Below are 15,601 nucleotides of genomic sequence, written 5' to 3'. Positions count from 1 at the left end.
ATTCAGACATAAATGTTTAAGAGTTTCTGCATACTGTTTACAGAATCGACAAGGCAAAACAATACCATCATTGCTACGGTTATTATCGATGTTTGCAAGCTTAATCCACTCCACATCTTGAGAAATAAGGTTACGGAGGGAGGGAATTTTATAGAGGGAGTTCATTCGATAAGCGCGATTAATACGTGCTGAACTATTAAGTTGAGAATTGCTAATGCATCCAATGGTAGTTTGCATTTCGCATGGAATTTCTTGAAATGATAACAAAGTATCACCATTTATAACCAGAGGGAATGCAGGAGGTATTGACAAAGCAAGCTTCTCGACTTTAACTGTCTCATGTTCTTGTGCAGACCAGACATGTGGTCCTTTTGGGAGGTCACAAATAGGCATGTTAGCACAGGGAAGTGAGTCAACTCAAGGTTTTAATGAAGGAGATAAAGAGTTAGTAAATGATTGTGGTCTGACTTCTTCATTATGAGAGAGAGATGGTGGGGGACGATTCATTGCATGCACAGAGATTGGGAGCGGTGGAGCAAGCCCTGGAATATTCTCAATCCGTGCAGCTGTCACCGCAGGCAAAGAGTCTCTACGGGGAGGAAGTATGTGTTCATATTTGCCTGCACCAAAGTCGAGGGTGCAGCTTGGCCCGAGTTGAAGGACATCACAGGAGAAACATAATTCTTTCCTAACTCAACCTCTACAACAGCAGTAGGTTTTGAAGGGTGCGAGGAAATGGCATCATTCATATTAGCACGAGTTTCCACCTTTTGCTGAGTTTTAATGTGTAATGCCTTTTTACTTTCGTCATTGAGTTGGCTAAGAAAATGATCTTCAGTTGAAGCTGCACCAACTTTCTCGGAACCAGCGTTCAAAAGATGAACATTTTGCGAGCTATTGAAAGAAGAACAAACAGTTGATTCTTTGTCCGACACCTTCTTCTTATTATGCTTTGCTCTGTGTCTTCTTTTTACAGCTTTTTGAAAAGCTTCCTTGGTTCTACGAGTAGTGAAATAGACATTGGAAGCCGTAGTCACGGGTTATGGAATCTCAGAATTTGAGACGGGGGTTGCTACGACTTCATCCAGAATGTCAGTAACAGCCGATGGACTGTCTGGCGATTCACCTTCTTGATTTAGTGCGGGGACCGCCAGATCATTTTGCAGACATTCAGGAGGGTCTAACTTTGCATTGAACAATATTTGTTCTACCTGCAGTTGTCTCTCGTGTTGCAGTTTAGCAACTGCTATGAAGTCAATAGGAGGTGATAAAGGTGTTGTTCCTCCTGAACATGGGTTTAGGGACAGTATGTTGGCAAACGAGGTGGGAATTCCATTCGCCAATAAGAGGTCATCACTTGTTTGAGTACCTTGTGAAAGCAAAGTAATGTGAGAAGTCACTAGAGGCAAGGTCTTACTTCCAATAGCCGCTGCTCTTTCTGGGCATGTTAAGTGAAATTTATGACAGGCTTCTTGTGCTAATATGAAACCCTCCATTTTGGACAGTTTCTCTGTGTTAAATGTCACGATTTCCCTCAGATCTTTCAACATATGATGTGTGTATTTGTGCCCTTTATCCAAGAGATTTAAAATTCTGGGAAGCTCTTGTTCCATTACAGTGTTTTCGGGACCATATTTATCGTAGTGTTCTTAGGAACAATGCTATGTGATGCCACTTCCCATTTTCTCAAGGGATGAAAAGTCATGTTCCATCGCTTCCCGTGCTTTCACTTCGGGTGGGGTCAAATGACATCACTTCCGGTGATGTCATCAGAGGTCAAGGGTCATGTGAGGTCACTTCCGAGACCTCTGGCATTTTGCTGAAATGGCGTCCCTGTATTTGGCTAGCACGATTTCACCCAGGTTGTTAAGTTTCCAGTGCAGACCACAATGAGACGCATAAAATGATCATCAAAGCAGATGCTTGTATTGGGATTTCGTTTTTAGGGACTATATCACTGCATATCGCTGGGTTAAAAAGGTGAGCACCCTATATACTCGGCCAGCGTATTGAATGAAAAATGCCCTCTCTCAGGTTATTTTTCTGTTGTTGATTACTTTTTTAAAAAGGCCACTGCTCTTTTGTCTGGTGCTCTTTCTTCTAAGGGGACTAAATTTGTATCTTTCACTTTAAGATATGCTCCCTTACTGTGCGTATATTCTTGGGGGCAAGCCTTTGATTTTTGCTATTGGGCAAAAGTTTGTACAGCGAGTGACGCGCAGGAGCCGCACTCATCCCCAGGACAAAACACCACATTTTACAGCACATGTTCCCGCAGGAATAGGAAAGAAGGCATATGATTTACAGGAAGGTCTAAACTTATAACATCTCAGCAACAGTCTCTCAACCTGCTCAGTTGCCTTTGCAACTTTCTGCTATAGGATCCCCTGCTATTCTACACCCGGTATTGACCTGCTCACCCCCTCCACTCAGGGCTCAGGGGGTATATTAATGAGGCTGCCTTCTCATTTAGAAGAAAGCAGAACTTGATAAACGCAGTTATTATTTGCAATCATTCAAAATGATCCGTATCTGTAGCCTCTAAAATAAAAGCGCATTGCTAATTTCAGCAATATGCCCCAATGCACACACAGCGAAAATAAAAGCAATCGAGAAACTTCTGCTGGTTTCAGTGAGCAAGACACAATCCCTATGGTTTTACAATGCCTTCCACAGAACGAGAGACCTTTTACAAAGAGTATTTCTTTGAATTCCATCTGGGTAGAGAGGTGTTCAAGTTCCTGAACCGCAGACTGCTCCCCAAATCCCGGCTTCGCCACTTAACATAAGTGTGTGCTCCCACACCCTGCCGTATCCGCCAGCCTGCCAAGCCTGCACAAGGTGCCAGCTGTCTGCTCACTCCTGATATTGCCACATGGGTAAATTAGGGGCCCCGCGTTCTCTCTCAGGCATGGGGGGGCTCACTGCAGAGCCCCATCACACTGCTCACAGCGCAGTGGCAGAGCAGCAGCAGCAGGGCTTGCGAGCTACGTCCACGTGAAGGCAGGCGAGGTGGCAGAGTGGCGGTGCTGGTTCTAGTCCTGGATAAAGGACTACGCGCCCCAGAATGCACCCGGAGCGGACGTGTACCTGCGGAATGGAATGGGGCGTGTATGCATCGGGTGCGCGCTGCCTTTCTGCGCCTTCACTCTTTGGCATGTATACTGAGTGCACAGTGGGAGGGTGAGGGCTGGGGCAGGGTCAGCCACGTGGCACCCGGCCCCCGCCCAGCTGGCCTCGGCATGCCCCTTTCTGCCCTCGCTTGGGGGAGGCCCCGGGTGCATGGGAGTGGTTGCTGCCGCCCGCTGACCCCTCCCAGCTCGCCAGGGGCCTCTTGGGGGCCCCCAGCCGCTCCCAGTGCGCCCCACGCCCACAGACCCAAGGGGGCGGCAGAGGAGCAAAGGGGCGGGGAACAGGGAGTGTTTCAGAGGCAGCAGGGAGTGAAGCAGGAACGAGGAAGTGCACAGGTGGCCGGGCGGGCTCTGCTCAGCCCCACTGGACCGGGGGCTCCCGGTAAGTTACAACTCTTAATTCCCTCCCCCAGGGGGATAGACGGCGGACCCCTGAAGTGTCTTCGCCTTGCTTGGGGCAGGGTTTCTCATCCGCAACACCGAATGGCTTGAATGGCACCATGGTTCAGAAGGTAGCTCCGTGTGTTGAGCCCCAGCTAGCATATGCCGGCAGTCTGCTGCGATGTGCTTTCTACCTGCCTGCTTGCGTGATGTCATGGCAGTGGAGTGCTGCGTGAGTGCTGCTGCTGAGAGAGAGAGAGAGAAAGAGAGAGAGAGATATATATGTTTGTTGGACTAAGAGCCTGCCGAGCGGTACAGACATCTGAAGTGGTGCCAGTACACGCGAGGCTGCGAGGGGCAGAGCGCAAGCGGAGGAGTGCAGGGCAGAACCAGTGGAAAAAACTTTGCTGAAAATGTTGGGGGGGACATGACCTCCGAAGAAAAGGTGCCACATTCAAATGAATGGGGACAAAATAGTGTGCCATGAAAGTTGGGGGGACAAACACCCCCGTCCCCCCCCCCTAAAATTACGCCCATGGGTAGAACAGTCTGGTTTGTTTGTTTGTTTGTTTGTATTATTTGTAATGCGCGAGCATACCCGAAGGTAACAGTGCGCAACATTTACACGACATCGCGAGGCTTAGTTACAACAACGAAGAATTATGTACATACTCAGATGAGAATAATAACAGGAATATATACAGATAGGCAGCAGTGAGTACAGGCAATAGGCGGTACAATAAGTGCAGATGGCAGCAGTATGAGGACTATGCACATGGATATGTTTGTCGGCCTACGTTTTCAACCATGAAACGACCTTGGATCGGAAGTTCTGATAGGGCAGGTCCATTCTGAGAGTTGGTGGTAGAGAGTTCCACAGTTCAGCTTTCACTGGGAAACTGTTACCCCCTATAGTGGAGCGTTTAAAGTTGGGGACAGAGAGGCAGTCTTTATAGGCTGTTCTTGTGGGTCTCGGGGGAGGTCTGTCTATGGAATCTATCAGGTGGATGGGGGCAGCGTTATTGAGGGATTTGTGAGGTAGTTTTTAGGAGAATTTGTCTTTGATAGAGAGCCAATTATTCTGTTGGCAGTAGACTGTAATATGCTCTCTTCTGGAAATACCCAGTGCTGCTCTAAGGGCGTTATTCTGAAGTGTTTGAAGTTTGTTGGTAGTGGCTTTAGACGACCCAAGACAGAGAGCGTTACAGTAGTCCAGGCGGGACAGTATGAGGGCTCTAGCGAGGGTCAAGCAACTGGTGTCGGACAGAAAGGGTTTGGCTGCACGGATCAGTTTACACGTGTAAGCCGTAGAAGAGGCTAAGGAGTTCACCTGTCTGTTTCAGGAGAAGATGGAGTCCAAGTAAAAGCCTAGTGTTTTAACCTCTTGTCCTACTTTGATGCTGTTGCCATCAATCATGAAGGAACAATAGGCAGGGCCTAGTTGCTTTAAGCTGGTGGTGGTACCAAGGATAATGAGTTCCGTTTTATCATCATTCAGGCATAGTCCCTATGTGGCCATCCATGCCTGGATGATGAGATACACTCTATTCACCAAGGCCAAATCCTTCCCATAATCTCCAGAAAGCGGAAGGAGGATTTGGTTATCATCTGCATAGTTCGTGTAGGTGATACCGAGATGATCCAAATCATCGAAAAGGGGCTTGGTCAATATATTCTACAGTGTGGGGGAGACCCAAGAGCCCTGTGGCACACTGCAAGTGATAGGTATGGGTTCTGTTGCAGCTGTGGGTGAAAAGACCCTCATGGTTCTGCCGTTGAGGAATGATCTAATCCATGTAATGGCCTCAACAGAAAGGTGAGCTGAAGTGTGTAGGTGCGTGCATAGGACAGAGTGGTCGATCAAGTCGAATGCTGCCGAGAGGTCTAGGTGGAGGTGTAAGGTGGCTTGGCCGTTGTCTCTGAGCAGGTCGATCTGTGCTTTAAGGTCAATAAGAGCGGTCACAGTCCCATGTTGCGGACGGAAGCCTGATTGTCTGGCTCCTAGTAGGTGATGTTCTTCCAAATACTTCTGTATTTGTACATAGGCGACCTTATCCAGTATTTTAAGAAGAAATGGTATGGTCGTTATAGGCCTATATTTAGTAGGCGTGGCTGGGTCGAGTGTGGTTTTTTTTAGAAGTGGGAGTACCCAGGATTGTTTTAAGTTGGTAGGGATAGAGCCAGTGGAGAAGGCTCCACTGATGAAAGGGGAGAGATCACGAGCAGCATCTTTGATGAGCTGTGCGGGGCACAGATCACCCTGACAATTCGACGGTTTCAATGACAAGATAATTTTTTCTACTTCAAGTGAGGTGACTTTAGAGAAGTTAAATAGAGTAGTTTCCCTTGAGGTAAGCTTCTCAGGCAGTTTGGACGAGAGAGGGTCATTCAGGGAAGCTTTTTTGCTGGAAATTTTGTTTTGTAGAGTAGTAATCTTATTGGCTAAGGCATTTTGGATTTCTGAACACCAATTTTTATCTTTGGTGCAGGTATCTGGTGGAGCTATAGGGGTTTCTACTTCTTTGAGGATGGAAAATAATTCCTTAATGTTTGATTTAGCTTGGGATATGCAGGAGTCAAAGGAGGTACGTTTTGCAAGGTAGATTTCTTTTTTGTAAAGGGCACTTAGTTTAGAAAGTTTACATTTGTTAGCTACTGACAGGATTTTCTTCCAAGTGGCTTTACAGTTTCTTTTTTGCTGTCTTAAACTTTTAAGGAATGGTGTTATCAATTATTCAGGTGGGTTTTGGGCTTGCTTGGTCTAAGTTTGAGGGGGGCGATTAGATCCAACGAGGTGGACATGATTTTGTTGTATTCTTTGACCTGAGTCTCTGGATTCAGGTTGTCAGGGAGTGTGTTCAGTGTGGGGAGTAAGTTCGGGGATAAGTCTCTCCACAGTGATACTCTCTTGTTTCTCGTGAGTGTGGGTGGGGCCCTACTAATCGGCAGGGGTGGGGGTCGGATGGTAGAGAGCATGAACGATACCAGATGGTGGTCAGTCCAGGCTAATGGTGAGATGTCGATGATGTTAGCTAGGCAGTTATGGTCTGCCACCCAATCGAGTATTCTGCCCTTGGCATGTGTGGGTACCATACATCTGTGGGTAAATCCTAATTCGGAGAGGGTATTAAGTGTATTACTAGCAATTAGGTCTTCCGGGTCGTTGTAACCCATATTATAGTCCCCTAGGGTGAGTACTTGGGTGGAGCTTTTAAGGTTGCTAGATAGAATAGTGTTAATGTCCTCATCAAAGGTACCTATTGGGCCTGGAGGGCGATAGATCAAGTGGATATCGAGGGTTTGGGCATTGGTAAGAGGAACTTTAACAGAAAGTAGTTCGCAAGAGAGGACGTTGGTAGTGGTTACATTTGTCATGGTAAGACTACATTTATGTATACTTGCAACACCCCAACCTCTGGAATTGGGTCGGTCTTGTCTCAAGATGGAGTAGTTGTCTGGGACTGCAAGCATGAGCATTGGGCCTGCTGCCGGATGTAGCCGAGTCTCCGTAATAGCAAGGAGGTCGAGGTATTCTTTTAGGATCAGGTCTGCAATTTCTGTTGCATTGGCTACTAATGATCTAGCATTGATTAAGGCTCCCTTGATTTGGGGACTCGCAGTGGTTTTGGTGTTTGTGGTTTGGGGGTGGTCTTGTGTTAGTTCCGATTTAACCTGATAAGAGGGACTATGTGGCTGTATAGGGTTAGAGTTATGGGATGGGTTAGGTTTTGGGGTGGGTTTGAGGTGGCTAGGCCGGGTAGTCACGGTTTTTAATCTCTGTTTGGTGGTCATGGAGCGGGCAAGGGGCTCATAATTTTTAACTAATCTAGCTCCGAGTCCTAAATTTCTGTCAGTAGGAGAGCGGGGGAGGCTGGTGAGAAGCGATGATTGTGGGTCATCTATATGTAGAGGGGAACTACACGGTGACTTAGTGTTGAATATAGTCGAGTGCAAGGTGATAGGTGACATGCTGGGCAGAACTATGGTATTTATAAGGAGCAAGAGGCAGGCGACTGAGCTGGTGCTCAGGAGACACAGGCTAAGTTTCTGTGGATAACTCCCAGAAGAACTTCTGGGCCAGAGAGGATCAAGCCTCCCACAGCCCTATAGGCATCCCCTGAAAGTGTGTCGGAGGCCTACAGAACGTCCAGTGCGCCCGGCCCATGACTTTGCTCGGAGAGGGCTTCATGTCTTAAAGGTGCTGTCTGTCAACGACTTCCTTGGCATGCAGCAAAGGGAAATGGTTGCACTTGCCTTGTCTACATTGTCCATACCGCTGCACAGACCGCATCATATGTCACCTTCGGGGTTCAGGTCCAGCACTCAATCTCGTCCCACTCCAGTCTCTTCACACAACTATGTAGTCACCCAACCTGCTCTTTCCTCTCCATCTCCCAAACAAGATTGTAATGGTATGTTTGTGTTTGTAAAGCATTTGACCTCATGCTCCTTGGTGCTTAGTGTGCTGGACACGGCCGATAATGCTGTGTGTGTGTGACACTCCTTCAGATGGCGTCACTTCCCCCCAGAGGAGAACCCCTCGGCATTAGGCTAGGGAGTCGAGGCCACTAACCAATAGGAAGTGTGATGATCCTTCAGATGGCGTCACTTCCCCCCCAGGGGAGAACCCCTCTGCATGAGGCTAGGGAGGTGAGGCTGCTGCTAACCAATAGGAAGTGTGATGATCCTTCAGATGGCGTCACTTCCCCCCCAGGGGAGAACCCCTCTGCATGAGGCTAGGGAGGTGACGCTGCTGCTAACCAATAGGAAGTGTGATGATCCTTCAGATGGCGTCACTTCCCCCCAGGGGAGAACCCCTCTGCATGAGGCTAGGGAGGTGAGGCTGCTGCTAACCAATAGGAAGTGTGATGATCCTTCAGATGGCGTCACTTCCCCCCAGGGGAGAACCCCTCTGCATGAGGCTAGGGAGGTGACGCTGCTGCTAACCAATAGGAAGTGTGATGATCCTTCTGATGGCGTCACTTCTCCCCAGGGGAGAACCCCTCTGCATGAGGGGAGGCAAGGCTGCTAACCAATAGGAAGTGTGATGATCCTTCAGATAGCGTCACTTCCCCCCCAGAGGAGAACCCCTCTGCATGAGGCTAGGGAGGTGAGGCTGCTAACCAATAGGAAGTGTGATGATCCTTCAGATAGCGTCACTTCCCCCCCAGAGGGGATCCCCTCTGCATGAGGCTAGGGAGGTGGGGCTGCTAACCAATAGGAAATGTGATGATCCTTCAGATAGCATCACTTCCTCCCCACAGGGGATCCCCTCTGCATGAGGCTGGGGAGGTGAGGCTGCTAACCAATAGGAAGCGTGATGATCCTTCAGATGGCGTCACTTCCCCCCAGAGGGGAACCCCTCTGCATGAGGCTGCTAACCAATAGGAAGTGTGATGATCCTTCAGATGGTGTCATTTCTCCCCAGGAGAGAACCCCTCTGCATGAGGCTGGGGAGGTGAGGCTTCTAACCAATAGGAAGTGTGGTGATCCTTCAGATAGCGTCACTTCCCCCCAGAGGGGATCCCCTCTGTATGAGGCTAGGGAGGTGGGGCTGCTAACCAATAGGAAATGTGATGATCCTTCAGATAACATCACTTCCTCCCCCCAGGGGAGAACCCCTCTGCATGAGGCTAAGGAGGCGAGGCTGCTAACCAATAGGAAGTCTGATGATCCTTCAGATGGCGTCACTTCCCCCCAGAGGGGAACCCCTCTGCATGAGGCTGCTAACCAATAGGAAGTGTGATGATCCTTCAGATGGTGTCATTTCTCCCCAGGAGAGAACCCCTCTGCATGAGGCTGGGGAGGTGAGGCTTCTAACCAATAGGAAGTGTGATGATCCTTCATATGGTGTCACTTCCCCCCCAGAGGAGAACCCCTCGGCATGAGGCTAGGGAGGCGAGGCCACTAACCAATAGGAAGTGTGATGATCCTTCATATGGTGTCACTTCCCCCCCAGAGGAGAACCCCTCTCCAATAGGCTAGGGACGCGAGGCCACTAACCAATAGTCCCCCTAGTGGTGGTAATATGCGGGATGATCTCATGGCGAGGAACTCTTCCCCTGCGGATAAAGACGTGATTGGGAGGCACAGCCCCTTAGCCGGCGATGGTACCTGAATCGCTTATGGGTTTAAACTAACATCGAACCATCCTGATGTTTTAGGTACTGAGATGAAGAAGCACTCAAACGATGCAAATGACCGGGAAAAGTACCAGAACAGCTGTAGTCCATGGAAGGGATGGTACATCAGGGCGGGCCCTTCTATATCAGGGTGTCGGAAACAAACAAAGGACGGAAGGGTACCGAGGATGGTACCAGAGAGAGAATCAGAACCGGAGAGGGAAAACGAGACAGAACACAATCAAGGTGGAGGAAGAAATCGAGAACCAGAGCAAGATCAAAGGTGAGAGAAAACCCAGAGGCAGGCTCGAGAAGCTCGATCGTGAAAAATGAAGGGTGTGTTTCAAGGGAACAAATAATGCCGTCTCACAGGACGACAAGCTGTTGGTTGTGGAGAGAGCAGAAACGAAGAAGGGAGTAGGTGTCTCGCATGGAGGCAGAGCACTAAACATTTTCAGATGATACTTGGTGACTGGTGGGTGAGACTCAAGCTGAGCACGGGGTAGGAGTGGCAGAACACCCCGGTTAACCAGAAGTATTTTGTCCGTAAAATGCTTTAAAATCATCATACCAGCCAGCCCTGCAGAGGGACGGAGATTGGGTCATGGTGGCCTGACCTGTAGTGGGTGGACCGGGCGGTCCAACAGCTCTGCCAAAACCGCTAACGCTACTCGCACAACCACATACACTGATCTATACAGACGAGGAAGATAGAGTCCCCGGTCCGCTTCCCGACAGCCTGCTGTACAGGACCCAGGAAGTGAACCATAATGAGAGTGGAAAAAGGCGATTGGCCATCACGAAAAATCAGGCTGAACCGTTGAAAACTCCTGACACCAAGAACATGGTAACAGGAATTATTATAGTTCGGGAGAGGGCCAAGGGAAACTTCAGAGGGCCTCTGAGGGTGCCAATAACATCAGGATGGTGTAAAGAACTATTAGCTGAACACGCACAAAGATTTGGAGCAGTAAAGTAACAAAGCTAACCCTCATCTTGGCCCTTGGGATTAAAGTCTGTCAGTACGGCTCCGGAAAACCAGACTTCTCAAGTACAATCCGAAGAAACTGACACCTTTCATCGGGTCTTCTGGAGCATCATTGACAAGAACAGAGTTCTCAGGAGAGCAATCATTGATAGAGATGAGTTCCTCCTGGTCACATCCCAGACTCATCTCAGGCAGGTCCATCGAGCCAAACTCCAATCATCCTCTCTCATCAGTCTGTTACCCATTGCTGATTGGTCAACACCAGATCCTGCCAAGAGTCTCGTCTTTTCTGCTATCACCTTCATTTTTGCCTTCCTTAAGAAATGGAAAAAACATTGTTTTCTTTTCGCTTGGGGGCGGGGGGGGACCAAGATGGCGAGAATCCTCTGAGACTGTAAACCATAAAGAAATATAGAGAAAACTGTGAACCATTTTGTCATACAGTTCATAGGTTAAATCCACAACAGGATGATACTGGAAAGTCGAGAGGGACTCCAGGAACTGCTTCTTCATGCCACTGGGGGTGGAGCAATGGATGTGCAAAACTCAGAGATTGTGAAAACCTCTATAAGGTAACTACAGACCTTATTCAGAACCTTGAAAGACATTGGGGAACCAGCTAGAAGAAGAGGGTCATTCTCCTAGCCCCACAAGAACTTTGCGATTATTTTGTTTTCTGTTGTGTTACTGAGAACCCAGAACCTTTTTGAAACTTTTGCTTTGAACAACCTGAGAGGCGTTTGGATGCTTTGCATCTTGGAGAAGGGGGTCGTTCTCCTGGATTACTAACAATAGCTGGTCTTTATGGTGTTTTGTTGTAGCGACTGGAATGATGTAGAGGAACATTTGCGACTGGGACAGTGCCGTGTTGTTTTGACTCGCGCATACTTGCTGCCAAGCACCAGAGTTTCTTTAGTTTAGGTAAGGAAACCTTCCTTGGAGTTGGGGATGGATGGGTTTGGTTTTCATTTACTAAGTCTATAGCCACTACTATGGCACCACTTGGTCAGTCTCTTCCTTGTCACCATATTAGAAGCCTGTGCACATCCTGATATTTTCTTTCTGACCTTAACCCATGATCTCCAAGACGAACCACATTTTAGAGTCTTTAAGTTGCACAGTGACACCATAAAGCATTAAAACTACATTGCATGTTCACACAGGTAGTAGTATTCAAACAGTATACAGGCACGTCATGGTGGCGTTTACTCTTCCCCGCTTGCACCGCTGTCCGCATCACTTTTACTGTTCAAGTAATTACGGAAACCTCCTCAAATGTCTCTCGGTCTGCTGGCCCGAGGGAGCAGTCCAGTGTATACCTCTTCCTGGTCGTTCACCCATTCCTCTATCATGGGGGTGTCCTTCTCTTACACCTCAGTAATATGGCACTCTTAGCCAGTAGTAGCCCAATATTTATGAGTTTGCATTTCGCTGTGTTCATTTTAAGTACACATAGCATGTTCCCGTTCCACTGGCTGCTCCACCATTACCTCAAGTGCTGCACAAACCCAGTTCCAAAATTCAGTAAGCTGCCCGCAGGACCACAGCATATGTATCAAATCAGCTTCCACACCTAGGACGTTCCCCTGTGGCCGCTGCATACATTCTCTGTAATCGGGCAGGGGTGTGGATCAGTCGGAATCTGGTGTTTGTCGATCCCTGTTTTGTGAGAGCACACAGTTATGACCAGAGAGAGTCGGTGAATACCTCCCCTAGATCCTTTTCCCATGCCCCTATGATATCGGGTACCTGCGCTTTCCTTGTTACTATTTTGTACAGTGCTGAGGCTGTTTTCTTGCTTGCCCCTGAGGAGGCTATATAATTGAGAGATGAATGTGACTCTGGTTCTTGTTGGAATCCACCCTGTGTCGCTGCCATTGCCAACTGAAGTCTAAAATGTTGCAGTTTCTGGAGCGGGGTGTCACTTATCTGGGATTTAATATCCTCCCAGGATCTATACTGGCTTTCGTGGTGCATGTGAACCCCGCCTCCCGCCAGTGTGTGGACAGGGTTGTATCCTTCGATGGGGCCAGGTATGGCTCATCCCAGAGTGGCAGGTGAGGGCTATACATCACAGTATTGCTGGGCTGCTGTGTCGGTCTCGCCCATGCTTGCTGTGTGGCTAGTACAGGGTCCAAATGGTTACAATTCCCCCTCTTTCCTGTGGAGTAGTATGGCCCTTTATTTCTCTTGTGACTCCAGATACACATATGAGGTGTGTGGTGTGGCTGCAACCTAATTCATGGCATAGTGTGCCTGGGCCGACAGGTAGTACACTTCAAAGTCCGGCACCGCTAGTCCGCACCGGTCATATGGTTGCGTGAGGTGCCGAAAGCTGGCCCGCACGTCCCCCTTCCACAGAAAGGCAGAACAAGCACTGTTTCTGCGGCAAAGATATAAAATGGTTTGGGCAATATGATCATCTTGACCAGCGCGAGCCTTCCCATAAGAGAAATTGACAGGTGGTTCCAGCGGTCCAGTTTGGTGCATAACGCCACAGCTAAGGCGTCATAGTTGAGGGCGCGAACCAAACCAGTGATGCGCGCCATTTCTACCCCCAGGTAATGCACCATCAGGGTAGCCCAGCGCAGCCCGCATAGATCGCTTGGCGGCACCATGCCCTCTGTCAATGGAAACATCTCAGATTTATTTATGTTTAGCCGAAGGCCTGATAGTCTTCCGAACGCTTGGACCGCATCCAATACTATGTGGAGATATTTCTCTGGTTTCCTCACCAACAACATATCATCTGCATACAGCGTAATCAATTCCATACTCCCAGCTATAGGGATACCCGCCCTTGCGTGTCGCATCCTCATAAAGTCAGCCAGGGGTTCGCTTACGAGTGCTAATAGTAACGGGGAGAGTGGGCATCCCTGCCTTGTCCCTCCCTCCACTTCAAGCACCGCGGACAGGGCCCCATTCATCAACACTCTGACATTCAGGTGTGTGTAGAGTAGTCGTGTACACACTTCATGAAATTCAGGCCAAACCCATAATCATGCAGTCAGAAGCAAGGAGACATCTTCCACAGTCAATTTTTGGGGCTCGTCCGGACTCGCATTACGGATCTCATCCTCCTTATTCTGTCCAGATTCAATCAGGAGGATAGATTCTTCACCTACATTCATTTTTAGGTCTCCCAACCCAGCTTCACTTGGGGGAGAAGGAGGTAGGGACATTTCCAGCGCCATTCTCATAGAGCCCTTCACAGGGGTAAAGACCAGAGGGCCCGCACCCCCGTCATTGTCTTCCTTCTGTAGGTATATTTCTGATGCTTCATAGCATCCACAGATACTCGCTGGGGACCATTTAATGCCTTATATGGCTAAATATCTAAGATATGCATCATATTGAGGAGTGGGAATTGTTTTTTGTTTTTTTTCTCTTTTTTTTCTTTCTCTTCTCTTCCCTCTTTCTCTTTTCTTTCTACTTTTTCGTATCTTTCTTCTTTGCTCTCTTTCTTAGTGTATTAGTTTGGTGTTTGTCTACGTGGAGTCTGGCGTCTATGTATGTCTTCTGATAGGAGGGGGGGTTATACTTTTTTGAGACTGTTGTTTACGTACACTGAAAGGGATTTAGTATGTCTAAGGGGGGTGTGTTAGGTTGTTATGTTTCTTTGCATTGTGTACTTATTGGAATATAGTTAACTGATGTGTTTATGCTTCTGCTCAAATCTAAAAAAAAAACCTTGTAACATATCGATGTGATTTGTATTTGTTGACATGCTAATAAATAAATGTTTAAAAATAAAATAATAAAAAAAAAATAATAATATTACGACAGAGGCGAAAGTGGTGGTCAACAAAGGGATATATACTGAATCCATACAGGATAATGGGGTATTGCGACCACTGCAAAAAGATCCTGGGTATCGTCCCCATGAACAAATACCAACCTGACGCTAGTGATGCCATGACTAAGGGGGGTGCTTTCCCAGTGAGGTACTTGCCTCCTCTCAAAAACAAAACAAAAAGGAGGGACCGCCTAAAAGAGTAAACAACACCTCAAAGCGGAAGCCTGGTAAAGGGCAGAATAGAGTGTCTAAGAAAAATTGGCAGAATTTGATCGGAGAAGAGGTAAATGATATTGATATGCTAACACATTTGGATGTGTCAGGGGAGGAGGATGTGATTTGCAATAGGGAGGGTGGCACTGTGGCGGCTGGCACACTAACTGAAACTATGAAAAAAAAAAGGAAAAAACACAAGGAGGTAGACCAAATCTGAGTAATGGCCCACAGAAAGGTACTCCGAGTAAGGCCAGTCTCCTATACTTCTTTCCCCCCCAAAAAATGGCTAATGAAATAGGGGGGCAAGAGACGGAACCATTGGTACAAACTGAAGCTATGGTCACTAATGAGTCCACCAGTATTCATCCTGAATCTACTGAATTAGTAGATACCAGGCATCCTGGCAACAATGTAGGGGAAGCTGTGTTGCATGAAAGAGGGGATTATGTAATGAATCTAGATATACCAATGTTCAAGTCAGTTGTGCTCCCCACTGACTGACTATAGGAAGTTATCACCCTTATCCTGTTCTAAGATATTTGGAGCTAAATCTAGTTTCCAGTCTTATGGACCAGCGAGGGTTAAACATCTTGGAGAGCAGAACGAGGTGTGGAGGGAAGAACTGCTGCCTGAGGCACGTGGACACGAAGTAGAGATGAAAGACAGTGGATTAGCTGCTGATAAAGGAGAATGAACTCTGACCGAAAGAATGGTATGGAGAGCGATGAAACAAATGTTTGATGGGGGGGGGAATGCACTAAACAATGGTAATAGCGGACTTTGCCCGGAAGGTCTAGAGCAGTGGTCTTCAAACTTTTTTGGCCAGGGCCCCCCTGAGCAAAATTTGGGCAGGTCGGGACCCCCCAGAAATGCCAAATGGACAGTATATATTGCGCGCCGTCACCTGCTCCCATCAAAGTCGCTGGGCTCCCTCATCCCACTCCTACCCAGTCGCTGGTCTCTCCCC

General features: G+C 48.0%; 1 protein-coding gene across 1 annotated transcript in view; it reads left to right on the top strand.

Annotated features, from left to right (window-relative positions):
- Positions 1-3,401: 3,401 nt before the first annotated feature.
- LOC138511164 (sphingomyelin phosphodiesterase 5-like) overlaps positions 3,402-15,601 on the top strand; it is a 197,476-nt gene continuing 185,276 nt past the window's right edge. The window contains exon 1 of the mRNA XM_069626670.1: positions 3,402-3,513. The gene's annotated coding sequence lies outside the window, so the exon portion shown is untranslated. The remainder of the gene's footprint in view (positions 3,514-15,601) is intronic.

This window comes from Ambystoma mexicanum, chromosome 6p (genome assembly GCF_040938575.1).
Source record: "Ambystoma mexicanum isolate Mex_15411 chromosome 6p, UKY_AmexF1_1, whole genome shotgun sequence".
In the NCBI taxonomy this organism is placed as follows: domain Eukaryota; kingdom Metazoa; phylum Chordata; class Amphibia; order Caudata; family Ambystomatidae; genus Ambystoma; species Ambystoma mexicanum.
Note: the sequence above shows the minus strand (reverse complement) of the source record. Positions and strands in the feature narration are given on the sequence as shown.